This window comes from Nerophis ophidion, linkage group LG10 (genome assembly GCF_033978795.1).
Source record: "Nerophis ophidion isolate RoL-2023_Sa linkage group LG10, RoL_Noph_v1.0, whole genome shotgun sequence".
Lineage (NCBI taxonomy): Eukaryota > Metazoa > Chordata > Actinopteri > Syngnathiformes > Syngnathidae > Nerophis > Nerophis ophidion.
In genome coordinates, this window is record NC_084620.1 from 27,518,459 (window position 1) to 27,546,235 (window position 27,777).

The 27,777-nt window shown below is 37.9% G+C and overlaps 1 long non-coding RNA gene across 1 annotated transcript in view; it reads left to right on the forward strand.

Moving 5' to 3' along the window:
* The first annotated feature begins 568 nt into the window (after nucleotides 1–568).
* The window catches only part of LOC133560583 (uncharacterized), a 129,997-nt gene continuing 102,788 nt past the window's right edge, over nucleotides 569–27,777 (forward strand). Inside the window, exons 1-2 of the long non-coding RNA XR_009808489.1 lie at nucleotides 569–692; nucleotides 16,224–16,289. This is a non-coding gene — a long non-coding RNA (uncharacterized LOC133560583). The remainder of the gene's footprint in view (nucleotides 693–16,223; nucleotides 16,290–27,777) is intronic.

Below are 27,777 nucleotides of genomic sequence, written 5' to 3' on the forward strand. Positions count from 1 at the left end.
GGACCGATGCAGCACAGTCAGGCTGGTCGCCAAGTTGACAAAGTCTTTTATTTTTTTTCACCAAAATGTCTTTCTCTCTCCCAAAGTCTTTCTTCTTTGCTCATGTGCTTTTCAGCTCAGCCGTCTTTTTCCCTTTCTGGCTTTTCAGCTAAGTCGTCTTTTTCCCTTTCTGGCTTTTCAGCCCCCCTCTGCAGTCACCAACGCTGCTAATAAAGAGACAGGGGATTAGATAACTCTTTCCAGCTGCGGTATCCACTCACCTGTCATCTGCTTCCAGCCGGCTACTGCGCATGCATGCCCTGCCCACAGGCGGCGCGTGGACCACGCCCCCTTCCACAGCTTTATGTAAACAAACTGTGGAACATGGTCAGGATTTTTCTTATTAGTTATGTGTTTTTATTTAACCACTTAATCTTGGCTGCATCTAAAGTTTTACATACATGTTCTCGGTATGAATATGAGTCTTTCTGCATGACCTCTCATTGGGAAGCCCACAGCCCATCGAAAGGGGACTCCGCCTCCAAATGTACAAATAGGCTTATCAGAAAGTCACAGGAAGTTGTCACACCAGGAAGTTACACTTCAGGGGCCCATTGTAGTCAAAACTGATTTGTTTCTGTTGGAAATCATTCCAGTGTAACGCCAAACCATGAGCAAACATAAAAGCAAAGCGCCAAGAGGAATCAGCAAAGGTAAGACAAGATTCATTATCACCAACATTCATTTTTGCAATGTTTTAGCTTGACTTCCTGTATGTTTTATTCGTAAAGGAGTAAGTGGCTAACATTAGGCTGACCATATTCTGAAATCCCAAAAAGAGGACACATATATGCGTGCCCAGGGCCGGGACTAGGTGAAAATTTGCCAATGATACTTGAACTTGCTTTATAAATAATATGTTTATTTAAATAAAGCATTTTTTATCCTCTGTTGACAGCAGTTTTGGCGCTAGGAATTTTCAAAATGGGGTCCCAGGGACCCCATCACGCCATAAAAATGGGGTCTGGGGCAGGCACTAGGACCATGCTCACACTCAGCAGAATGGTTGTGGTCCTGAAAGAAACGACGTTTCTTGCATCTGCAACAGGTTCCACTTCTTTGTAAGCGTTTTGAAAATAAATGATAATGATAATGATTGTCCTGTTATATCTCATGTTATATATTGTATTTTGGTGAACGGTTGTCATAAATGTTACTTAATTCATTAAAACAAATAATAAAGTAGACAATTTTGTATACATATGTAAATGTATTTAGTTATAAACATTCATTCACTTTCTTCTTTACTTCATGGATTTAAACTTTACTGCTGCTGGTTGTTTTTTTCCTATGTTTTGATTCGGTCATGAAATGATGATAATGGTGTGCCAGGGCATACATACATTTTACATTTAACGCTTAAATCTCTGGAGTCTACATCAACTTCACATCTATCCCTCATTTCAAAATGTTTTAGTTTTTTTGTTTTGTTTTTTTGTTTGTTTGTTTTCCGCCCTTTCTTGTCAAACAAAACTATGTTGTTTTATGGCAAACACACAAAATATGCAAAATCTTCTACCAAAAACATTTTACAAAGTGGAATATTTGATGTGACATAATCGGGGTTGCGGTGGGGTGGGGGGGGGGGGGGGGCGGTGGGTAGTTGGGGGTTGCGGAGGGTGTATATTGGAGCGTCTCGGAAGACTCAGTGTTGCAAGGGGTTCTGGGTATTTGTTCTGTTGTGTTTATGTTGTTTTACGGTGTGGATGTTCTCCTGAAATGTGTTTATCATTCTCCTTTGGTGTGTGTTCACAGTGTGGCGCATATTTGTAACAGTGTTAAAGTTGTTTATACAGCCACCCTCAGTGTGACATGTATGGCTGTTGACCAAGTATGCCTTGATTGACAATCAATCCAGTATCCCACTCTCTCTCTCCCTCTTGCTCTCTCTCTCTGCCCCTCCCACCTTCAAAATTTGTTTTGTTTTTAACCACTTCTTAGCCCTTTACGTACATTGAAAATACACGCAACCTTGACACAAAACCATGGATATTTGAGGTATTTAAGAAACCCCGCCCGGACACCCCGGACAGTCCGCAAAAGAGGACATTTCCGGGGAAAATAGGACGTATGGTCAGTCTACTGTTGACCAAATATGCCTTGAGTGACAATCTCGCTCTCTCTGTCCCTCCCTCACGAATGTTGCTGTGCACACCTTCACAATTTGTTTTGTTTTTATCCCCTTCTTAACCTTTTACGTACATTGAAAATACACGCAACCTTGACACAAAACCCCGGATATTTGAGGCATTTAAGAAACCCCGCCCGGACACCCTGGACAGTCGCGCAAAAGAGGACATGTCTAGCTAACATTAGCCTCATGCTAGGTGAGGTTTGCTTTTATAGACATATTAAGATCTCAGACTACTCTTTTTGTTTTTGACATTTAAGTATCAGTGCCTGGAATTGTCTTAAAATAGTTTTTGCTGAGCATTTTTCTGCCTTTCTAAACTGTCTAACTATCTTGCTTTGTGCTGAACTCTGAGCATTTGGGCTGTATACTTAGTCCCCACAACTCACACTCCACATTTGAACAGAGTAAATATCAGTTGTCCATGTATGTCCTGATGTGTTTCTCCGCCTACTCTTTATGCAGCAGCCATAGCGCCTCTCAGGCCTTCATTAGACATTCTGCTCACTGAGTGCTCTTTGCTCCTCTGGCCCCTCAGGTGGTGCCTCTCTTGAGTGATTAATTGTCTTCCCGGGCTTCTTCTACCAAACATCCCCCTTTCTTCCACCTTATTCACTCTCCCATTGAGATGAGAGAAAAGTTCCTCGTTATCGCATAAACAGATTCAGCGTTTTAAACAAGGGGTGTCAAACGTACGGCGCGAGGGCCGGATCAGGCCCGCGAACAGGTTTTATCCGGCCCGCGGGATGAGTTTGCGAAGTATAAAAATGAATCTGAAATTTTTGAATGAAAGAAACAGCAGTTCTGAATGTGTCCAATGGATGTTGCAATAGAACTTCTTTGTATTTTCGCAGATGACCCTACATATGTACAAAATAATCCACATGATGTTGGTACATCAGTCGAGGAAAATTACCAAACTACATAACATCCTGTAATGTGATTAGGATATAATATTTGTATCTAGATAAATTGAAAACTAATACCAATGAGTTCACTGATGAACATCATCACATCATTTATTCAGAAAATATAAATAATGACAAATAAGATAGAATACTATTACCGCAACATGTAAGTGTAAAAAAACAACATAATGATTTGTACCATTTGAGAATGTGCTTGTTCTATTTTTAAACAAAGTAAACAATCTGAAGTTGTCTTTATTTTTAGGTTTAACGTGCTGTGATTTTACCAGTCTCGCCCACTTGGGAGTAGGTTTTTCTCCATGTGTCCCCCGATCTAGAATAAGTTTGACACCCCTGTTTTAAACGCATTCTCCATTGGTAAAATCTCACATTCATGCAGAAAGATTATTCACAATGCCCAGCTTATTTCACACATGGTTTCCTCCCAATAAAACACAAAAAGGTCAATTAGGGATCTATTTTTCTGCATGCTGTTGTGTACTAATGCTGCCGCAAAGGCGACGTCAAGCCAGTGGTACCTTTAATTTAGAGGCCTATTGAAACCCACTACTACCGACCACGCAGTCTGATAGTTTATATATCAATGATGAAATATTAACATTGCAACACATGCCAATACGGCCGGTTTAGTTTACTAGATTGCAATGTTAAATTTCACGCGGAGTTTCTTGTTGAAGATGTCGCGGAATGATGACGCGTGCGTGTGACGTCACGGACTGTCTGGAAATATTAGCGCAGCACCATTTGCGGCTTAAAGTCGTCTCTTTTCATCGCGCAATTAAACAGTATTCTGGACATCTGTGTTGCTGAATCTTTTGCAATTTGTTCAGTAATAACGGATAAGTCAAAGTAGAACGATGGATTTGGGAAGCTTTAGCCTTTAGCCACACAAACACACAATGTTTCTTTGTTTAAAATTCCCGGAGGTGAAGCTTTACTATGGATCAGAGCGGTCAAGCGAACATGGATCACGACTACGTGTCAACCGGCAGGTTTCGGTGAGGAAATTGTGTTAAAAAGTCGCCTCTTACCGGAGATCTGTGGAGTTTGTGCCGTCCATGTATCTGCCGTCGACTTCCCTTAGACACTGGCCTCAAGACACCCGTAGACACACCCCTCCGACTATCAGGTACTCTTTAATCTCACTAAAACACTAGCAACACAATAGAAAGATAAGGGATTTCCCAGAATCCGTCCAGATGCAATCGCCTTTTTTTTAACTTTATTTATTTATTTATTTCTAGTCCTTCGCTATCAATATCATCATCCACAAATCTTTCATCCTTGCTCAAATTAAAGGGGAAATGGTCGTTTTCTCGGTCCGAATAGCTCTTGCTGCTGGAGGCTCCATTAAATGGGTTGTACTTGTATAGCGCTTTTCTACCTTCATTAAAAACAATGTGACGACGTGAGGGGCCCTCACCCTTGTGACGTCATCGTCTGCGACTTTCGGTAAAGGCAAGGCTTTTTTATCAGCACCAAAAGTTGCGAACTTTATCGTCGATGTTCTCTACGAAATCCTTTCAGCAAAAATATGGCAATATCGCGAAATGATCAAGTATGACACATAGAATGGACCTGCTATCCCCGTTTAAATAAGAAAATCTCATTTCAGTAGGCCTTTAAGAGTGTCCCTACTAAAGAGTATTTTGAGACAAGCGCTGTCTCTAGGCTAATTATCTTTTAAGGTGCAAGCAAACATTTGGTTTACAACCATCCCCGCTATTAGCAAATACCACAGTCAACCCCACAACTAGAAATCTCATGTAAAAAATATACAGCATAAAGTAGCAAGAAGCACGCCAATAATGAATGAAGCAAAACATGTTCTAGACCTTAAATCCCTTCATATTCTCTACTGCTCACTAGTGTTACCATATCTGAGTTATTGTGCAGACATTTTGGGAAATAACTATAAAAGTACACTTCATTCATTAACGGTGTTACAAAAAAGAATAATACATAATGTTGGATATAGAGAACATACAAACCCTTTTTATTTATTGAATCAAAAATACTGAAATTCCACGACATAGTGAACTTGCAAACAGCTAAATTTATACACAAAGAAAACACAATCTGCTACCCAATAACATACGACAATTTTTCTTACCAAAAGAAGAGAAATATAATCTTAGAGAAAAATGTAATTTCAAACATTTGTACGCACCTACAACATTTAAGACCTTTAGTATTTTAGTATGTGGAATTAAATTATGGAATAGATTAAGAAAAAAAATTGAACATTATACAAACCCCGTTTCCATATGAGTTGGGAAATTGTGTTAGATGTAAAAATAAACGGAATACAATGATTTGCTAATCATTTTCAACCCATATTCAGTTGAATATGCTACAAAGACAACATATTTGATGTTCAAACTGATAAAAAAAATTTTGTGTGCAAATAATCATTAACTTTAGAATTTGATGCCAGCAAAATGTGACAAAGAAGTTGGGAAAGGGGGAAATAAATAGGGGACAGGACGATTGATCCGTGTTAAGGAAAGAATGAATGGGGCCATGTATCGTGAGATTTTGAGCCAAAACCTCCTTCCATCAGTGCAGCGTTTCTCAAAGTGTGGGGCGGGCCCCACTGGTGGGGAATAGAGACATGACAGGTGGGGCGCGAGGAAAGGGAGGAAATTTCATTAAAATTTTTATTTGTATTTTTTTATTGTATTCTAAGATTTTTTTTTTTTACTACGCTTTCATTTTCTATGCACGCTGTGAATCACTTTGTGATTCTGTCTGTGAAATCCGCTATATAAATAAATGTAAATTACCTATTTTTCCTCTAGGCTTTAAATTTCTAGGTAGGAGCGAAAGTTTGACAGACATAGCAACAGTAACTAATGGGGGCGGAACAATCTTTCGAATGAGTAGCAGGCTAATGTGTGGACCACAATTACACAAAATGGATAAATTTGTGACTCGCACCTCAAAGCTCATCGAGCCAGCGCCTGCAGGGAAACAAAAATCTGATGGGCTTAATCAACCAAAAAGCCAACCGAAAAGAAAATATGATGAAGGGTATCTTGCTCTTGGATTCACGGCAACGGTGGTGCGGGCAGAGGAGAGACCCCTGAGTGTTCTGTGTCTAAAACCGCTAGCAGCAGACAGCATGAGACCCAACAAATTAAAGAGACACCTCGAGACCACACACCCCAATCACGTCAATAAGCCACTTGATTTCTTTCAAAGAAAACTGCGAGTTATTTTATCTATTATTGAACTTGATGTTATATCATGTTATTGAGTTTGAATGTATACAACTTGAATGTTACTTGATGTTCAATAAATTTGAAAATGTTAAGCTTGGCATTAGCGTTCTGTTGGGGCGATGGGGGCAGGTGGGGCTTGAACACTCCCCCTTGTCCAAAGTGGGGGATGACAAAAAAAGTTTGAGAACCACTGCAATGAGAGCTTTGAATGGTTGACCAAATACTTATTTTCCACCATAATTTTCAAATAAATTCTTTAAAATTCCTACAATGTGAATTCCTGTCTTTCACAGTTGAAGTGTACCTATGATGAAAATTACAGGCCTCTGTCCTCCTTTTAAGTGGGGGAACTTGCACAATCGGTGGCTGACTAAATACTTTTTTGCTCCACTGTACATCTACAACTTGAAGAAAACCTCAGCTGCTCTAAATTGAAAGTCATATTTTAGAAAAAAATACACAGAATTAAAAGGCGTTAAAAACAGACTTAATTATAATAGGTCAGTCATAATCTAAATTTGGCCTTTTTAAAATATAATAATAATAATTATAATAATAGACGATGCAATCGGATGAGCTGACTGACTTAAACAGGTTCCACTGTAGCCAGGATACTTAGTAAAGGGGTTCATTTATTTAAGATCTGCTCTTTCCTACTTTTTTTCACACATGTTGAAGTGTAAACATGCAATGCAACGTTCAAAATAAACTAAACGATTACCATGTTTTTTTTTTGTTTTTTTTGTTTGCTTTTTAAAAATATAAATCCAGAAAGTACTATTAGGATCTTTTGATTAGCTTTCAGCTGTATTTTGTTCCTTTCTGTTAACAATTTCTCTCAAATAATTGAACTTGAAGTGTTCCCCAGGTAGTTGCATTCATTTACTCCACTTTTGAGCTTGATTCAATGACAAGCTAATGGATTTTGTGCGAGCGAAATTATTAAAAATGCATCAATAACATTTTGTATATGAACGACACACTTGGAACTCAGGTCCAATCTGCTCTAAGAGGATACACTTAGAAATAATGGAAAATAGTTCAACTCTTCCAGGGGTTGCTTGAATAAGGACTTTTAAATACTTAACTTTTCACTTTCATGCAAGGTTTTAAGGCAGGCCTGGGCAATTATTTTGACTCAGGGGGCAAATTTAGAAAAAAAAATGTGTCTGGGGGCCGGTATATCTATTTTTAGAAAAACTAATACAAAACCTCACAATAAAGTCTGATCGAATGCTAAAAATGTTATGACAGACCGCCTTAAAAACAAAATGGCATTTTTATCTCCTATGAACGATAAAACCCTGAATATTGAGAACATATGAACGTCACCTTTCCCCCCTCTCAATCGACATATTTTACAATCAAGCCAAATGCAACAAAAATGCAACAAACACAGCAAAATATGAACGTGAAGGGTAAAAACAAAAACATCTACAATCCGATATGTTTTATATATAACTACGTTTTAGAGCTTTCTTGTAAAAATCTCTTTTGAGGTATGTCCCTGACACCCGGATTTCAGGCTCTGGAAACACTGTGGAAACACTCCCCACCCACACTGCTTGGTGCCTCGTTTGACCTGATGTGATGTGGATTACCATAGTAACTAGTAGTGTTGCACGGTATACGGGTATTAGTATAGTACAGCGATACTATTGAATGATATTCGGTAGCATACCGCGGCTTAAAAGTACCGGTCAGCCACACCCTAAGATTTTTTTGTTAAAATAAAGCCAAAAATGCAATTTTTTTCTGGTCCCCTTCATTTAGAAAAGTATAAAAGTACCGAAAAGTATCAAAATAATATTATTATCAGGACAAAACTAGTCACTAAAATATCATGCAAAAGCGCAGATTCCAACCATTGAAATATTTTTTATAGTTCAAGACTTACGGTCATTAGAAAACATCAGTGCACATCATAATGGCAGCTACACTTTCCATTTTAAAAATCTAAAAAAATGATTTGGAAATGTCCGGCGGCCCGGATTGAAAAGCTTAACGGGCCGCATGTGGCCCCCGGGCCTTAATTTGCCCAGGTCTGTTTTAAGGTAAATGTTTGGAAGAATCAATAATTATTATCAGTATAAACCTTATTCATCGTCGGGAACAACGGGACTAGGAATAGTCTGCTCTACGTTTAAAGGACCCATAGTGCCAGATGATCTTAATTTCACTAACAACTTCCCAATAGGTATTTGCTCATTTGTAGTGGTCTTTCTTGAACTATTTGGAAAAAAAGATATAAAAATAACTAAAAACTTGTTGAAAAATAAACAAGTGATTCAATTATAAATAAAGATTTCTACACATAGAAGTAATCATCAACTTAAAGTGCCCTCTTTAGGATTGTAATAGAGATCCATCTGGATTCATGAAATTTAAATTTCTTCACGAAAAAATAAATCTATAACATCAACATTTTTGGAACATGTCCACAAAAAAATCTAACTGTCAACACTGAATATTGCATTGTTGCATTTTTTTTCACAGTTTATGAACTTACATTCATATTTTTTTGAAGTATTATTCAATAACTATATTCATAAAGGATTTTTGAATTGTTGCTATTTCTAAAATATTTTTCAAAAATCTCACGTACCCCTTGGCATACCTTCAAGTGCCCCAGGGGTACGTACCCCCATTTGAGAACCACTGCTTTACAGAACTGGAGCCCATTTCACTGCATAGACCGTGTAGATTTTGGTCAACTAATTAAAGTTTTTTTGTCGCCCCAGTCCACGATTACTTCAAAACTGATATGGGTAATACTATGGAAAAAAAAAAGGAAAATACATTTTTATGAAATTCAAACCCGTTTGGATAAACATGGCTTCTGTACAAGACGACTTTGATTCAAGTTCTGAGTCGGAGGTTTTGCATTCGGGTCCTGCCCACGAAGAAGCTAAAGAAGGCCTTAACTAGCCCCAAATCGCGGACTTCAACTATACTGTTTTAGGCCTGAAGCTGAGAGAGAACATGCAAACTCCACACAGAAAGATCCCGAGCCTTTGATTGAACCCAGGACTACTCAGGACCTTCGTATTGTGAGGCAGACGCACTAACCCCTCTCCACCGTGCTGCCCTGTCTGAACAAAATAAAAATGTAATTACAGTAGTCTAAAATAAAAAAAAAGCGGTATTTTGAGATAAATATGGGTTTAAAAATAATATTTTAATAGTTTTCAAAGGCACTTTTTAGTTAGTGTTTATAGCATTGTCATTTTTGGCTGATTTAAAGAACAGGGATGACAAATTTCAAATATTTTAAAAATTAACATCATTCACTGGATACTTTTTCCTGTTTATAGATCCAAAATAACTTTAATACATTGAAATATCAGGCCAGCAAGACTCTGAAATGATACCGTCCTTTGAATCAATACAATCGATATTTGCCCAGCCTTGTACCCCGCCTTCCGCCCGATTGTAGCTGAGATAGGCGCCAGCGCCCCCCGCGACCCCGAAAGGGAATAAGCGGTAGAAAATGGATGGATGGATGGATGATTTAAAGTTCATCCGCATGAAGTGCTGAAGATAGACAAAACCTAAACGTTGTGTACATGCAAATCCCCCCAGAGCGAACCCTCCAAGCTGTGTCTTAGTAATCAATACAGTCATTTGTTCTCAGATGTCTCCATCGTGTCACGACTTTGCATACTTAATGAACTTTCACCGTTCACTATCCAAAGCAGTATCGATCTTGAAAACATGCCTGCTATTCAGCAGAGATTTCCACTCTGTCTCGGCAGAGCTGAGGCAGATACTTCCATGCATCAAGCAGACCGACAGTGCACTTTATCCTACTTTTTTTTCCTCTTTTCTGGACGAATTCTTCCAGCCGCTTTTTTTCTAGCCGCTGGCAATTTATTTGGAGACAGCTGGTTAAGAAGAGAGGTGGAAAGGGGAAGGCTTGTGAATCTTAATCTAATTAAATGCAGAGAAACAACAGGGAAATGCTACTTTTTCTCTGTCAGTTGAGGACTTTCTGGCTCGCCGGTGAAAATAATGAGCTCCAACTTCGGCAGTAACAGAGCCACGCCCGGATTGAGTTTTCCTATACTTACACTTCTTTTACTTACACCTCCTCTTCTTGAAGGAATAGAGCCAAAGCTGATGGGGGGAAACCAGTTAAAATAATTTTTAAACTTGTTCCGATTCTTTGCACAAATGAAAATTGATGACATGATCCCACATGTTTTTCTTAATAAAACAGACTTCTTGCCGCACATTGCCTTCCTTGCTCTGTATTCTGAACTCCAGCCCAGGGAACATAATAGCACTTATGACAAAACACCAAACGATCCAGGCTTTATTTCATAGGGGGCATTTTCTCCTCTGTCCCCCTCTCCCTTCGTGGAGGGAGAGGGATAGGGGGGGGCAGAGGTCCGGTGGCCATGGATGAAGTGCTGGCTGTCCAGAGTTGTGCATCGGTTGGGGATGTCTCTGTGCTGCTGACCCGTCTCCGCTCGGGATGGTGTCCTGCCGGCCCCACTATGGACTGGACTCTCACTATTATGCTAGATCCACTATGGACTGGACTTTGACAATATTATGCTAGACCCACTCGACGTCCATTGCATCCGGTCTCCCGTAGAGGGGGCGGGGGTCACCCACATCTGCGGTCCTCTCCATGGTTTCTCACAGTCATTCACATTGACATCCCACTGGGTTGTGAGTTTTTCCTTGCCTTTACGTGGGCTCTGAACCCAGGATGTCGTTGTGGCTTGTGCAGCCCTTTGAGACACTTGTGATTCAGGTCTACATAAATTAACATTGATTGATTGATTGATGATATAAGATATTTTACTAAAATGTGTTTTAAAGTAACAATTAATTTTCTTATTTACTTATGCATTAGTGTTTTATTTAATTTCTATAACATTTTTATTTAATGTCGTTGTGGCTTGTGCATCCCTTTGAGCCACTTGTGATTCAAGGCTATATAAATAAACGTTGATTGATTGATTTATTGATTTATTACTATTTGTTTTTCTATTACTAAAACACTTGATTTGTGTCTACATAAGATGTAATGATGCTTATTTGGTCAACATTTTGCATAGATTTTGCTGTTTAGAGGTATTTTCAAGACGCTCTTTGGCCGCCTCTGAAAACAGTCCATTTTGAGAGGTGGAGGTTTTGGGATATAAATGAACTGTCCTCGTCCCGACGTCGTTTGTCCTCGCCCCAGTGGACATGTTTGTAGTTTATTAGAGAAGCTTCCCACAAGGCACGTTATTCTAATTATAGTCATTTTTTTAGCAAAAAAAAACAGATTTTAGCATCCATCCATATATGTACGAGTCAGAATCAGACACGTAGCAATAAGGAACCGAATAAGAAACTTCAGAACAAAGACCGGAGTGGGGACATGTTGGCACAAGGCCCCTTACCCGGTTCCGGGCTGAGGAGAACGGGTCCCTCCAGATTATGCTTGCAGTTGTATTTTAATCACCAACAAAAAAAGAGCTGGAAAATGTGGGCTTATAGGTTGCTGGAGCCCGTATGAGTCATTGTTGCTAGAACTTATCACGACTGACAAGATTGATTTAGTACGTGTAGAAAAAAATATATATCATAAAATGTTGTGCTGTATGACTGGCTTTATTATCCCTCTCACATTTCTCTTTGGGATATGCAAATGTCAAGTGGATCATTGATTTCGTCTCCAAGTGTATTTTGGGTAAAATTGTCATCTACCGCCGACCAATGTCATTAGTCACTTGTTGACAGAATACAAACCATGGAAGCATTTTTACTACGAAGTTAACATGGCTGGTAGTTCATAATAACATAAATGTGGAGAGACAAAGCAAAAAGAAAAGGAAACTTGAGACCAAGGGTAGTGTTGGTGTAATCTCTCTCTACCGCCGGCTGTGTTGAGTTCTTTTCTAGTGCTCCGAGTGGGGCCCAAACCCTGGTCGAGGACATGACAGGCGAGCGTGCTGACTACCCAGCTAAACAGGGTCATGTGCCGCCTGAGCTGGCTCTGATTTGTTCCGCCACTGAACCAGCCAGTGATGTCACGTGTTTTCATGGAGATGTAGTGTGTGTCAAAAGTAATGTAACACAATTAAGAAGCCAGCTATAAAGTAGCAGAACATATTATTGGCAGAGATGGACCATGAAAATAAATTTAAACGCCCTTTTTGTGTGTCCCTTTGGCATACTTGCCAACCTTGAGATCTCCAATTTTGGGAGGTGGGGGGCGTGGTCGGGGGTGGGGCGTGGTTAAGAGGAGAGTATATTTACAACTAATATTTTTATATTGGCTGTAATTAATATATATATATATATATATATATATATATGTATATATATATGTATATATATATATATATATATATATATATATATATATATATATATATATATATATATGTATATATATGTATGTATGTATATATGTATATATGTATGTATATATGTATATATATATATGTATGTATGGAATACTTAACTTTCAGTGAATTCTAGCTATATATATTTATTTTATTATATATATAAATAAAATAAAGAGTTGAATTTCAGACGGCACCTTTAAAATACACAGTAATAAAAACACAGTTGTTCTACTAACTGTACTGTGCTTGCTGGTTACTAAAAAAAACAACAACACTTACCTTTCACTATTTGAGTAACATCACTTCTGAGTTTCCAGAAGATGGCACCAGTATGTGCTTTGCCCTGCCGTCTCTCGCTGTCAGTTCTGTTCGTTTTTGTGTTGTTTGCGTCTATTTTCGTCTCTGTCAGCTCACTGCCTGTGTATGACCGCCAAACACTGTTGGATCTTTGCCCCTCTCCCACTGATATGATCAACTTTGACGTTGGTTTTTCAACATCCAGTCAGCTTTTTCACCTGGCCGGATTCCTGCCTTCCTTTCCCGCCTCGTGGCTCCTCTCCCCCACCACCTGCGGGCTGTGTCGGGCCCCACCTGGATTAGCTGCACCCTTGAACGTGCTGGCCCCCGCCAAGTACGGTCTTGTGAACGCAAGACCTTTGACAAACAAAACGTTTATCCTGAAGATTTTCTTCACTTCCCGCTGGCGGAGGACTTGACTTCCTCTGTGTGACGGAAACATGGCTGAGAGCCGGTGAGTCCACCCCTCTTAATGAACTTCTGCCTCTTAATTCTCCGTGGTCGTCCAGTCGAAAAGGAGGAGGATTAGCAGTCGTTCTTAAAAATGACTTTAAATGCTGTCATTTCCGCCTGCAATCCTCCTTTTCAAGCTTCCAACTGTGCATGTTTGAGCTGGAGGGTCCGTGGCCTCCAGCTCCAGCTGAATTTCGGGAGATTTTCGAGAGAACATTTCTTCCGGGAGGTTTTCGGGAGATGCGCTGAATTTCGGGGGTCTCCAGGAAAATCCGGGAGGGTTGGCAAGTATGTTCTTGGGCCAAAGTCAAAAGCACTTTGGCAGGAAATTGCTAGTTTTAATTCTGGTTATGTCGACCACTGCTTATGTTGACATCAGCGGTATAGCTCGGTTGGTAGAGTGGCCGTGCCAGCAACTTGAGGGTTCCAGGTTCGATCCCTGCTTTTGCCAACTTAGTCACTACCGTTGTGTCCTTGGGCAAAACACTTTACCCTCACTGCTTTAAATGTAACTTAGATATAGGGTTCCACTATATAAGTGCTTTGAGTCACTACAGAAAAGCGCTATATAAATATAATTCAGTGCAGATCTACAAACCCTGTTTCCATATGAGTTGAAAAATTGTGTTAGATGTAAATATAAACGGAATACAATGATTTGCAAATCCTTTTCAACCCATATTCAGTTGAATGCTCTACAAAGACAAGATATTTGATGTTCAAACTCATAAACTTTATTTTTTTTTGCAAATAATAATCAACTTACAATTTCATGGCTGCAACACGTGCCAAAGTAGTTGGGAAAGGACATGTTCACCACTGTGTTACATCACCTTTTCTTTTAACAACACTCAATAAACGTTTGGGAACTGAGGAAACTAATTGTTGAAGCTTTGAAAGTGGAATTCTTTCCCATTTTTTTTATGCAGAGCTTCAGTCGTTTAACAGTCCGGGGTCTCTGCTGTCGTATTTTACGCTTCATTATGCGCCACACTTTTTCGATGGGAGACAGGGGTGGACTGCACACGGGCCAGGAAAGTACCCGCACTCTTTTTTTATGAAGCCACGCTGTTGTAACACGTGCTGAATGTGGCTTGGCATCGTCTTGCTGAAGTAAGCAGGGGCGTCCATGAAAAAGACAGCGCTTAGATGGCAGCATATGTTGTTCCAAAACCTTTATGTACCTTTCAGCATTAATAGTGCCTTCACAGATGTGTAAGTTACCCATGCCTTGGGCACTAATAATGGGTTGTACTTGTATAGCGCTTTTCTACCTTCAAAGTACTCAAAGCGCTTTGACATTACTTCCACATTTACCCATTCACACACACACATTTACACACTGATGGAGGGAGCTGCCATGCAAGGTGCTAACCAGCACCCATCAGGTGAAGTGTTTTGCTCAGGACACAACGGACGTGACGAGGTTTGTACTAGGTGGGGATTGAACCAGGGACCCTCGGTTTGTGCACAGCCACTCCCCCACTGCGCCATACACCTTCATATTATCACGGATGCTGGCTTTTGAACTTTGCGGCCTATAACAATCCGAATGGTTATTTTCTTCTTTGTTCTGAAGGACACCACGTCCTCCGTTTCCAAATATAATTTGAAATGTGGACTCGTCAGACCACAGAACACATTTCCACTTTGCACCAGTCCATTTTAGGGGAGCTCGGGCCCAGAGAGACCGGCGGCGTTTCAGGATATTGTTGATGAATGGGTTTGGCTTTGCATAGTAGAGTTTTAACTTGTACTTACAAATGTAGCGACCAGCTGTAGTTACTTACAGTGGTTTTATTAAGTGTTCCTGAGCCCATCTGGTGATATCCTTTACACACTGATAAATGGATAGATAGATAATACTACATTTATTCCGTCAGGAGAGTTCCTTCAGGAAAATTAAAATTTTCAGCACAATCCCATTCAAGATCAAACAAACATTACAGGGATGTCGGTTTTTAATGCGGTACTGCCTGAGGGATCAAAAGTCCGTAATATCATCGCTTATGTGCAGTGATTTTTCTAGATTGTCTGAACTTTTTGATGATTTTACGGACTGTAGGTGGTAAAAACCCTAAATTCCTTGCAATAGCTTGTTGAGAAATGTTCTAAAACTGTTCGACAATTTGCTTACAAAGTGGTGACCCTCGCCCCATCCTTGTTTGTGAATTTTAAGCATTTCATGGAAGCTGCTTTTATACCCAATCATGGCACCCAACTTTTCCCAATTAGCCTGCACACCTGTGGGATGTTCCATATAAGTGTTTGATGAGCATTCCTCAACTTTATCTATATTTATTACCAATTTTCCCAACTTCTTTGTCACGTGTTGCTGGCATCAAATTCTAAAGTTAATGATTATTTGCAAAAAAAATTGTTTTAATCAGTTTGAATATCAAATATGTCGTCTTTGTAGCATTTTCAACTGAATATGGATTGAAAATGATTTGCAAATCATTGTATTCTGTTTATAGTTACATCTAACACAATTTCCCAACTCATATGGAAACGGGGTTTGTAGTTCCACTGTATTATGTATGTATATTCCCATTTTAAGACTGTTTTCACTGCTGGACTCTAGAAAGAGTAGCAGTAACAGCTTCTTCTCTCAGGTCATAAGACTCTTGAACACATCATAATAATCCCCTCAATTCCCCCCCAAAAATGGATTAACTCGCTGGAATATAAAGACAATACAACATACATCCATAAACGTGGATGCATAGGCAAAAGTGCACTATATCTATCTAAACAGTAATCTATTTATTTATATATGCACCTTATTTCTGTCACGTAGGGCGAGGTCGGCTCGGGGTTTGTTCTCCCAGAATGCAGAACGGACGGCTCCGGACAACAGCGTGAGGTAGGAGATGCTTTATTTCTCATAAATCAAAAACGTACAAAAAAAACAGTACAAACAAAAGAAAAACGTGCCGATCGCACGGGAAGCTAAGGAAACACAGGAGCAAGAGTAAGGAACATGAAAACTTAACCGTTGCGTACAGCAAACAATGAAACCACCCCGACTGTGGCGAGCAACGTCAATAAATAGCTCTCTGATTAGTGCTCAACAGCAGGTGAAAATGCCGAGCACTAATCAGAGGCAGGTGAAACCAATTAGCACCCATGGTAACCAAAACAAACACCCAAAGTGCACAAAACAGGAACTAAGGGAGTCCAAAACTAACCTAACATAACCACGGATCATGACAATTGCTATTTTATCCTGCACTACAACGAGCTAATGCAGTGGTTCTCAAATGGGGGTACACGTACCCCTGGGGGTCCTTGAAAGTATGCCAAAGGGTACGTGAGATTTATTAAAAATAGCAACAATTCAAAAATCCTTTATAAGTATATTTATTGAATAATACTTCAACAAAATATGAATGTAAGTTCATAAACTGAAAAGAACTGCAACAATGCAATATTCAATGTTGACAGCTAGACTTATTGTGGACATGTTCCATAAATATTGATGTTAAAGATCTCTTTTTTTGTGAAGAAATGTTTAGAATTAAGTTCATGAATCCAGATGGCTCTCTATTACAATCCCCAAAGAGGGCACTTTAAGTTGATGACTACTTCTATGTGTAGAAATATTTATCTATAATTGAATCACTTGTTTATTTTTCAAAAAGTTTTTTGTTATTTTTATATATTTTTTTCCAAATAGTTCAAGAAAGACCACTACAAATGAACAATCTTTTGCACTGTTATACAATTTAATAAATTAGAAACTGATGACATAGTGCTGTATTTTACTTCTTCATCTCTTTTTTCAGCCAAAAAGGCTTTGCGCTGATTAGGGGGTACTTGAATTAAAAAAGATTTCACAGGGGGTACATCACTGAAAAAAGGTTGAGAACCACTGAGCTAATGCAACCAAATGTTGTTCTTATCCGTACTGTAAAGTTCAAATTTGAATGACAATGAAAGGAAGTCTAAGTCTAATTTTAACTTTATCTCTTGGCAGTCTTTCTTTTTTTTTTTTTAATCATAACCCCTCTTTTTTTAAATCCTGATGCAGGAATTAAGGAATTTAAATTCAAATTAAAAAAATGAAAATAAAAAAGAAATACAGGCAGTGTTTTGGATACACGTGTAACGGAATAAGTCAAAGGATAAATAGTACCATTAAAAATGATTATGAAACAGTTTATTTTTTATTTTTTTTTAGCTTGTTATAATTTGCTGGATGAGGTAGCGACTTGTCCAGGGTGTACACCGCCTTCTGCCCGATTGTAGCTGAAATAAGCACCAGCGCCCCCTGCGACCCAAAAGGGAATAAACGGTAGAAAATTGATGGATGGATGGATGGATGGATGTTATGATTTGAGTTAACAAGAAAATCAATGATGAATACACGTGCATGTAAATGTGTCTAATGTAAAAATTTGTGAACACACTGACTACCACTCCAATAGCATCTGTTAGAGAGAGTAAACAAGAAATACTGCTCGTCATTTTTATACATGGAAGCATTATAAATTGTGTGTGAAATTTGTTAGACTTGTAATTTTATAGTGTTAGTGACTGCATTTCTGCAATGCCATGGGATGTGTTAATTACAGAGTTCTGCTCGGCAACAGTTTTCTGTCAGATGACAGTCATCGGTCAGCTAAATAACAGCGAGAGTCAATATTGCGCTATGCGTGTAATCAATCTACTTGGCCCTCGCAGACCCGCATTGGGGGAGTCCATCTGAAATTGTTTTTGCATGCTCTCAAAAGCGATAAGGAGCACAGTCTCGCAATAATGAACCTGGAGGATGCAAACACTTGCCCGCCGCGCTATGCAAACACTCAGCCAAGCTGGCGGGGCGGATGGCAGTCATTCGGCCATGTCATTGAATAGATACGTGTAAGTACAGCAAAGTTTTTTTTTTGTTGCAATTACAAGGAATATCAATGAGTGGCTTCAGGGCTGCCACCAGGAATTCAGGCCTCATGAAAAAAAAAAAAAATAAATGTCCCCCTGTCAGGTGTTGTCACCACACTGATATTCCACCCATAAGCCGCCCTTGGCTGACTTCAATGAGATTTGACATCTTGTTTATGTATTGTTTCGATATGTTTTATTATGATAGGTTATCCACGTTGAATACCACCTCTGAGCATCAGCTTCTTTGCCAATGTGTTTAAATATACATCAGCTCTTGCCTACAGGTGATAAGTAGTTGGAAGCAGTGTGAGAGCTTCTGTAGGCGAGGGCTGTGCACTGCTTGGCCTTTGTAATATCAATGGAAAAAAAGTGTTATTATGCTGAAAAATGTATTGGCCTGGGGACAATTTCATTTCATCTTTACTTTTCTGTTCGGGGGGAGTTATCATACTAAAAGGCCTGTCAAGATTAATATTTTTAATCAAATTATTCCGTCATCAAAATTAGTCATATATATATTTTATTTACTTAGTAGCCAACAAAAATCGAAATCCCTTAAACATCTGTTTGTATTTTGACATCCGTTTTTTTCTGGACAATTATAATAGTATTAGGACAGTCAAAATCAGTGTGATTAATCAAATTAAACCCTCATTATTATTATTGTTATTATTATCTTTATTTGAATGCCAGTTTGTGTTTGGACAGATATTATATTAACATGAGTGTTTAAATTAGTGAGATTAGTCCACAATCAATATTAATATGGTTAGATTGAGTTATATGATCAGGCCTCTCAGAATTAATGTGATTAATCAATTGAATCCATCATTAATATTAATCTGACTAATTACTTTAACTAAATTATCCTCAGGATGACTACAACATTCTGAAACTTCTGTTTGGACAGTTATCATATCACATTATTCTGACAGTCAAAATTAGTGTGAATAATCGAGTTATTCCATCATCATTATTCATCTTATTAAATTTTTGGTTTCAATAACCTAAAATGATACATGTGTGTCCGCTTGGACATTCATTCCTGTTTGGAAAATTATATGATTAAGACTGTCATAACTAGTGTGATTAATCAAATTAATCCATCATTAATATTAATCTAAAAATTCCTGACACTTTTTTTTTTTTAATCTGTTTGTGTTTGGACACAAACAGACTGTTAACATTTGTGAGAATCCAATAATCCACCTTTATTATTAATATGAATGAATTAAGTTATATTATTAGGCCTGTCAAATTAATGTGATTAATCAAATTAATCCATAATTATTAATCTGATTAATGATTGTAACTAAATTAACCCAGAATGACTAATCAATTCTGAAACATCTGTTTCTGTTTGGAAAGTTATCATATTATTAGGACTGCCAAAAATAGTGTGATTAATTAAATGCATCCATCAGCATTATTCATCTTATAACATTTTTGGTTTCAGTAACCCAGAATGATTTGAAATTCCTGAAACATTTCTTTCTGTTTGGACATCCGTTTCTGTTTGGACAGTTGTCATATTATTAGGACTGTCAAAATTGGTATGATTAATCGAATTAATCCATCATCATTATTAATCTGAAACCACCTTAAAACATCCTGATACATTTTTAGTTGAACATCCATTTGTTTAAAGGGTTACCATATTAGCATGACTGTTAAATTTAGTCAGATGAATCACATAATCCACCATCATTATCAATAAGATTAGATATAGTTGTATTATTAGGCCTGTCAAATTAATGCGATTAATCCATCATCATTATTATTATTAATATTATTATCATGATTCATTATTTTAACTAAATTAATCCAGAAAGACTCCAAATTTCTATAACATCTATTTCTGTTTGGACAGTTATCATATGATTCTGACCGTGAAAATGAGTTTGATTAATCAAATGAATAAATCATCATTATTAATCTTATTAGATTTTTGGAATCAATGACCTAGAATGATTTAAGAATCCTGGAAAAAGTGTTTCTTTTTAGATAGTTATATTATTGAACCTGTCAATATTAATGTGATTAATCAAATGAATCCATAATTATTAATCTGAATAATAATTGTAACTAAATTAACCCAGAATGACTAAACAATTCTAAAACATCTGTTTCTGTTTGGAAAGTTATCATATTATTAGGACTACCAAAATTAGTGCGATTAATCGAATTAATCCATCTCATCATTATTAATCTGAAACCACCTTAAAACATCCTGATACATTTTTATTTGAACATCCATTTGTTTAAAAGGTTACCATATTAGTATGACTGTTAAATTTAGTCAGATGAATCACATAATCCACCATCATTATTAATAAGATTACATATAGTTATATTATTAGGCCTGTCAAATTAATGCGATTAATCCATCATTATTTTTATTATTATTATTATTATTATCATGATTCATTATTTTAACTAAATTAACCCAGAAAGACTCCAAATTTCTAAAACATCTTGTTTCTGTTTGGACAGTTATCATATGATTTCGACCGTGAAAATGACTTTGATTAATCAAATGAATAAATCATCATTATTCATCTTATTACATTTTTGGAATCAATGACCTAGAATGATTTAAGAATCCTGGAAAAAGCGTTTCTTTTTAGATAGTTATATTATTGAACCTGTCAATATTAATGTGATTAATCAAATGAATCCATAATTATTAATCCGATTAATAATTGTAACTAAATTAACCCAGAATGACTCAACAATTCTAAAACATATGTTTCTGTTTGGAAAGTTTTCATATTATTAGGACTACCAAAATTAGTGCGATTAATCTGATTAATCCATCATCATTATTAATCTGAAACCTCTTTGAAACATCCTGATACATTTTTATTTGAACATCCATTTGTTTAGAAGGTTTCCATATTAATATGACTGTTGAAATTAGTGACATGAATCAAATAATCCACCATAATTATTAATATAATTAAATGTAGTTATATTTTTAGGTCTGTCAAATGTAATGTGATTAATCAAATGAATCCATCATCATTATCATTATTATGATTCATTACTTTAACTAACCCCGAAAGACTCCAAATTTCTAAAACATTTGTTTCTGTTCGGAAGTAATCATATGATAATCACTGACAAAATGAGTTCGATTAATCAAATTAATCTATCATCATTATCATTCTTACTAGATTTTTGGAATCAATACCCTGCAATGATCCAAAACTCCTGAAACATTTGTTTCTGTTTGTATAGTTATATTATTAAACCTGTCAAGATTGATGGGATTAATCTAATTAATCCATCATTATCATTCATTTGAATAAATGTTTACCTCAATTAATCCAGAATGACTCAGAAGACACAACACCCCCCCCCCCCCACCCAACCGATAAATCGATGCACAATGATAGAAGATGACAAAAAAAATGGGCACACCTGATGCCACGTATTTATACGCGCCAAAGGAGGGCACGACTAACCTCAGCTGCTTCCTGCAAAAATAGAAAAACACGCTGGGTGAAAACAAAAACACTCCTACTTAACATGTTATATGTTAATGTGATAACTGTTCAAGCATTCTGTTTTTCAAGATTTCAAAATGTACCTAGATAGTACGTTATTTTTATTTTATTTAGTCCTTCAGGAGAGTTCCTTCAGGAAAATTAAAATTTTCAGCACAATCCCATTCAGGATCAGACAAACATTGCAGGGAGACAGAACAGGATCGCTGACGGGTCTGCCGGCTTCCAGCGCCCCATTCAAAAACGATGAGATACACGTAAACAAGTGGGGGGGAATGGGAGAAAAAAAATTGAAGATTAAAATAAAATTAAAAAATCGGTTTAAGGGTGGGCCCTGGAGAGGGGGTCCAGACTGAGGCCAAGGGAAAAAACAACAACAACTGATAACCATAGTACACATCCCTCTCACATGTGTGTAAGAGGTTTAACATCAAACATCAAAGAACACAAAGGACATTAAAGAATGAACTAATCATCATTCATAATACTTAATTTGAACCAATAAATAGGACCTGTAGCATATGCCCTTGGGGGCCACAAATGGCCCCTGGGCTTCACGTTGGACATCATTAGTCTAAATGTTTGTCACGGCCAAAGTAGCTTTGTGCAAAGTGTCTGCTGTCATCAATCAACGGCTTGTTTGGACAGAAATAGGACAAGCTTAACATGACAAATTAAACTTGGCAGGCTTCTGCTCGTGCCGCTATCATTACTTCTATTCTCGACTCCAGAAAAGGTTACTGCAGTTGGGCTGACATTTCTTAAAGGCACGGCACAGCTGACGTTTATGAGAATGTAATCAGTTTTTGCATGTAATCTCGTTTTGTTCATGTTCTTAAAGTTCATCAAGCAGCAGATATCCTCATTATCTCCTCCATTTAACAGATAATACGTGATGTGAGGGAGCCAAACTGACGAATAGTGTTGACAAATTTTATTTCAGCTGCTTTTAAGGAATACTTTTTTGGAAAGCATATTAAGGATGTCCGTTGTTAGCGATCAAAATTATAATTACTGATTAATCACTTCTAATGTAGTAGCGCAATGAGCTGTTGCAGACCTGCTAACATCAACGCATTTTTCACTCTGACCCTTAAATACACTTAAACACTTTTGTTCTTCTCAAAAAGGGTTTAACGGTAAACCGGTAATTAATGAAGTACCGCAGTACTAATGAATGAAAAAAGGCACTATACTGCCTTTGACAAGGGTTAGGGTTACAATGCTGGTAATATTAGGCTGGCCATAATGTGAAATCCCAAAAAGAGGACACATATATGCGTGCCGAGGCAGATGAACATTTGCCAATGATACTTCAACTTGGTTTATAAATAATATATTTATTTAAATAAAACAATTTTTTCTCTTCTTATGACAGTGGTGTTGGCGCTAGGAATTTTCAAAATGGGGTCCCATGGACTCCATCAAGTCATAAAAATGGGGTTCCACGGTAAATTTTTGGGGTCCCACTTTTTTGTAAGTGTTTTGAAAACAAATGATAAACGTATGCATTGTCCTGGTATATCTCACATTATAAACTGTGTTTTGGTAAAAGTTTGTCATAAACGTTACCTAATTCAGAAATAATATAAAAAGAAGAGAAATTTGTATGCATACGTGAATGTATTCAGTTATAAACATTCTGTTGCGGCACATGCGCAGTCTGCGTCTCCCTCCGCTGTCAGCGTGTCCTCTGTTTATGCTTGCTTCCTACTGTGGACCAGAAACCCTCCAGATCACCAAATCATGTCTTCACCTGGCGAACCGCGGAGCGTCTCTGCCTCCATCGCTCGGAGGACCATCCACGTACCTTCTTCGACCTCCGAAATGCCCGCAGTGAGAGAACTTCTTGATGCTGGCTTCGCACTGTAACGCGTTGGTCGCATGGTGATGCGGGTTTCGTTCACCCAAAAATGCAGTCGGGCTTCGGACACAGTGTGCAGGTAGGAAAAATGATTTATTAAAAAATAATACAGACTTTGACAAAACTAACAGAACTAGCATGGGAGCTAGAAAACACATAGGGCTTAGCATGGAAGCTAGCATAAACAGAACCGGGAACAGAAGTCGTCACTTGTTGCATGTAGCAAATTACGAAGCCAGACCGACTAACGGGAGAAGGCAGGCTTAAATAACGACACTGATTACAAAAACAGGTGTGCGTCTGGAACCCGTGGCAGGTGAAAATAATATGTTACTATGGTGACGAAACTGTGACGATTACGGGGCATCGTGGTGATGCGGGTCGTTCTCTCAGGGATGCAGTCGGGCTCGAACACAGCATGAAGGTAAGAAATAATTAACTTATTTAACAAATAAAAACAGACTTAGTCAAAACAAACAGAACCAGCATGGGAGCTAGACAAAAACAAAAGCGCTAGCATGGGAGCTAGAGAAATAACAGAAAAACTCACACAAGGCACAAAAGGTAAAACAAGGGAGCTAGAGGAGCAATGGCTTAGCGCGGAAGCTAGCAAGTACAGATTTGAAATCAGAATCGAGGATCAAGGTTGTCACTGTTGTGCGAACACAAATTAGGAGGCAAGACTGAATGAACAGAAAAGGCAGGCTTAAATAAAGACAGTAATCAAGAGGCAAGTGCGTGTCAAAATCAAGAGGCAGGTGAATCTAATTAGTAACTATGGAAACAGAACAAACCAGGAACTAAGGAAGTCAAACACTAACAGAATATAATACAAAAACGAATCAAAACCAGAACACGATATGATCTGGGCAGCGGATCATAACAGAAATTAACTCACAGGTGCACAAACAATTACAAAGGAAGTCCAAACTAACAGAAAACAAAAACAGACTCAAAAATCTAAATCATAATATGATCCGGGCAGCGGATCATAACAGAATTCATGTTTAATGTATCATGGAATTAGCTGTTCAAATAGAGCCAATAGTGAAATTTGTTTATGGTCCCTTTTATTTTGAAAAGTATTTAGAAATACATTTTGATACCGAGACAACCCTACTCTCTAAATATGAATTTTGTTGCATTTCACAGTTCAGTCTTTGAAATCTGGACTATGGTCTTGTGTGGAAGCAGAAGTATACGCTCCACAGAATCGCACTCTATCCATCCATTTTTTACCGTGTGTCCCTTTCGGGCCCCCCCCCCCCCCCCCCCCCCCCCCCCCCCCCCTACAAAACCTCGAGCGTGATATCTCCAAAATAAAACATCTAACTCCTCAGCCAACAACCACAAACGTGTTCTCCCCCAATTTCAGATCAACAATTGCAATACAAGTTACTGTTACTGCGCATTGATAAGTTCCAGCTGCAGTAACACTCCCCTTATCTCTTTAATTACCATCGTACGCTCGTGACACAGCAAGCCGACAAACTAAATAGTCGACTAAGGTTCTGCTCTATGTACTCATGAAATATTTTTAAGGTTTGCTGTTGACTACTCTTTTCCCACACACAGCACAATGCAACACTGTCATAGCAACAGGAGTGAAGGACATTCATAGTTGCCTATAGCTGAAAAATACTCTCTTGGGAGTCATGTAAGTGCTTTTCACAACCGAAGTAAACCAGCAATTAAAAACGTCAAACCGGCTTCCTGGTGGAAAAAAAGCTTTACTCAAACAGCATAAACAGCCATATTAAGCCTTTTATTTGGAATTGTTTCTATCATTCATACAATCCTTATGTACGACAACACATATGTGTTTTTTATGCATTCTGAATAGTAAATACACGTGATTAAGAGTCTTCTTGCAATGGAGCCTAATGGAAACAAATTCCCAACACCCCCATTAGGGTTTTATATTCATGATGTAAGTATATACGTCATGTAGTAACGGGCAAATTTATGACATTTAATATTTACATATTTTGCTCATTTTAAGCCGATGCGTTGGATTATATTCACTTTCAATATCAGTGTATTCACTGCAATAGAGCCAACAAATGGTAAATGGTAAATGCGTTATATTCATACAGCGCTTTTCTATCTTTTTTTTAAGGAACTCAAAGCGCTTTGGCACTATTTCCACATCCACCCATTCACACACACTGATGGCGTCAGCATAATAAAACATCACTTACTGTACATTGTCTGCCGTCATTAGGTTGCAGACTGATATAATGTTGTTATAGTCCCGTTTAGATGAAGAATTCAGTTAAAGTTAAAGTACCAATGATTGTCACACACACACTAGGTGTGGCAAAATTATTCTGTGCATTTGACCCATCATCCTTTATCCCCCCCTGGGAGGTGAGGGGAGCAGTGAGCAGAAGTGGTGGCCGCGCCTGGAATAATTTTTGGTGATTTAACCCCCAATTCCAACCCTTGATTTCTGAGTGCCAAGCAGGAAAATAATGTGTCCCATTTTTATAGTTTTTGGTATGACTTGGCCGGGGTTTGAACTCACGACTTACCCATTTCAGGGTGGACACTCTAGCTACCAGGACACTGATGGCTCATAATGCTCACGAAGGAAAGGAGAGTAGAACCGAGCATCTTTTTGTATCGTTCTCGCCATTTTAGGGTCTAAATTGGCTGTCAAAGTGTACCAACTTGTGGAATTGCATCCTTGTCCTTCTACTATCCAGTTGAGATGCATGATTCATGATCTAGAAATAAAACTTCCACAAGCAAGGAAGCTAGAAAGCAATATACCAAACGAAGATGTCAATAAAGCCACGGAGGGTTGTGATCGTAGCACCGCTATAATTAGTTCGTCTGCCTTAGTCTTTACTATACCAATATCACTAATACTTGGTTAATATTCAGGTCACAAAATGTAAACTGAGTATTGTTGGTGGTTTTTGGATGGTTATTTATTGGGTTTTATAGGCGGAATAGAGAACCTCCCTTTGGCTCCGTTGTAAGCGGACTTTTATTTACGTTTATTTACGAGTTGGTATGCAATTTTAACCATCGTGTTTCTCAGCTGCGACCTGAATGGGCCACAGCGGTACTCAGTTATAATACACTTTTCTACCACTTGTGGCAGTAATGATAATATCAAAATCGAAGTAGTGTGGAGCTCAAGTCATGGAGAGGTTTCTGAAGCGTGAAGTGGAATTTTCATACATTTATAGACTGTTTATTTAAGAAACATATTCATCATTATTATTATTATTACTTTTGTTGGAATATATTTATTTTAGCACTGTGTAGTGGTATATACGATATATTTATTTTTTATCAGTTTTTGAGTCCCTTCTTTTGTACTATATTTGGTTAGTATATACTTTTGTAATCAGCCTGACCTAAGCATTGGTAAGAATCGTTTGTGGTTAACACGTGGTTTCATCATTTAACAATGTTATCCTGTTAAACTGTAAGTAGGTTAGATATAATTCAAATGAAATGTAATATGACTAATTAAGTGGTAATATTTGAGTGGGCCCCAGGCTCCTCTGAGGTGGAAAAGTTGGGTTTCATGGTCAACAAAGTTGAGATTCTTGCTTTAAAATGACATTCAATGGCCAAAAAATAAGCTTTTGGAAATTAGCTTGTGTTTGTCTGACATGTTGCCATTTCTTTGAAAGCCATATTCTGGGATAGTCACATGACTTACAGAGACGTCAGGATCGATCCAAATATCAATTTTATTGATACGAGAGTAGTGTTAGTATGGTATTAATACAAGCTCAATGATATCGACATGTTTCCATTCTCCCTTGTATTATCTGGTGGTGTCAAAAAATACTTTTTAAATCAAATTAATCATACTTTTGAATTTGGATTAATGGTTTCTCGCTTGTATAGTTTAACTTTAACAAAAATCAAAACAATATCTGTACACAAATGCAATTTTATTGTCAAGATGTCATTCAGGAACTTTTTAAAAAGGTTTTACTTGAATGCACGTACTTTGTGCAAAGATTGTTAACAGTGTGATCAAAAGCAGTGTTTTTTAACCTTTTTTGAGCCAAGGCACATTTTATTTCATTGGAAAAATCCAGAGGCACACCACCAGCACAAAACAT